At 54.5% G+C, this 1,531-nt stretch overlaps 1 protein-coding gene across 1 annotated transcript in view; it reads right to left on the bottom strand.

Moving 5' to 3' along the window:
• The window catches only part of SP1 (Sp1 transcription factor), a gene marked incomplete at both ends in the record, with an annotated part of 13,303 nt that overhangs the window by 915 nt on the left and 10,857 nt on the right, over positions 1-1,531 (bottom strand). The window lies entirely within an intron of this gene.

Raw genomic sequence — 1,531 nt, 5'->3', positions numbered from 1 at the left:
AAAAACAGCCCCCCTCCATCACTCCAGCCACCGGCCAACTATTTCAGCTATTTCAGCTAACCTAGCGCAGAAAACAGGACAAAAATGTAAACCAAGCAGCGCCGGCCAGCTTGAGTCGGTGTCAGCGATAAAACAAGCATCAAAACATCGCCGAGGGAAACCCGGGCTTCTCCAAATCACACCTTCCTACCCACCTCACCAAGGTCCCTTTTCCTCCCTTGGTTTTTTGGGGCTGAAAGAGTCAAGTTTGCCCCTTTCAAACATCTCTCCGAGCTTAAACCTGATGAAAGCAAAAATCCGGGAGCAAATCTACAGAGCGGATGCAAATTCTCCTGCCAACCCCCCCCTCTCCCCTCCCCCCAAAACCACCCCACAAAAGGCAGTGATAAATAAAGCAGGCTGGAAGACCGTAGCCTTCAGCGGCATCCATCAGCGAAGGTACTATCGGCACGCGCTCACTGGTTAATTACTGCGATTACAGAAAGGGAGAGATTATACATAAAGTTGAAAAATCATCCGGCGCCGCTCGCGGAGAGCGGTCCCCTCCCTCTCTCGAGGAGCAATTCCCAATTATAAAAGCCGTAGGAACCGCAGGGTAGCGCCGACGAGCTCCCAAATACAGCTCAACATAAACCGTAACGGGGAGGGGGGCTGAGGGGTAGGAAGTTTTTAAGCCTATCGGTTTTCATTGCTGTTTTATCGCTCTACGCTTCTGCTGTCGTCTAATTGCTTCTCCAACAACCCCAGCTACACTTCACAAGTGTTTTATTTCCCTTCAAGCTCCGCCGCGTGATTATTTTCACGCTGAAAAGCCGGCGCGGGCGCAGAGACGGCAGGCTGAGTAATCTCTTTTCAGCTGCAATTAACATATGCCGATAGGTCTAACGGCAGATTTAGAGCAGAGGCGCTTCCGCCGGACGGGCGGCGGCATCCTTGGCCGGCTACAGGCTGGGATTCAAGCCCAAAATTCACCTTTTTCCTACCAACTTCCTCGCAAGCAGGCAGCCAGGGTTGAGATCACTGCCTGAACGTGGTGGCGTTTGAACCCGGGGCCGAGATAAAACACGGGCGGGTGCGAACGCACGCACGGGTTTGTCCCCAAAAGCAAACGATGCTGCGCTCTGCCGCTCTTTCCGGAGATCCTCTCCCCACTGCTGGGACAGGAGGCTGTGTCAGGGTGAATATTCCCCAAAAATACCCATCTGGGGGCTTTCCTGACGCTGTTTATCAGCAGCTGCCCGGCTGGCTCCGGCCAGGATGAGTTAATGGGAAGGACCGTGCCAGCCAAAGGCTGATGGGGACATCGGGATGCGAGGGACGTCGCGGTGCCCTTGGGGGAAGCTGCTTCACTCGGTCCGTCTCCTCTTCCCAGTACTTGGAAGCTGCTTCTTAAATAAGGAGCATAAACATCACAAAGCTGCATTTTCCAAAAAAAAACAGCCCACGGTCCTGCTGCCGGTGTCCTCCAGAGCTGTGTCACGACAGGGCTGCAGGAACGACGGCCGCCTCCCGGCACGGGGAGCCGGACGCC

This window comes from Phaethon lepturus, unplaced genomic scaffold (assembly GCF_000687285.1).
Source record: "Phaethon lepturus isolate BGI_N335 unplaced genomic scaffold, ASM68728v1 scaffold23484, whole genome shotgun sequence".
Taxonomy (NCBI): Eukaryota; Metazoa; Chordata; class Aves; order Phaethontiformes; family Phaethontidae; genus Phaethon; species Phaethon lepturus.
Note: the sequence above shows the minus strand (reverse complement) of the source record. Positions and strands in the feature narration are given on the sequence as shown.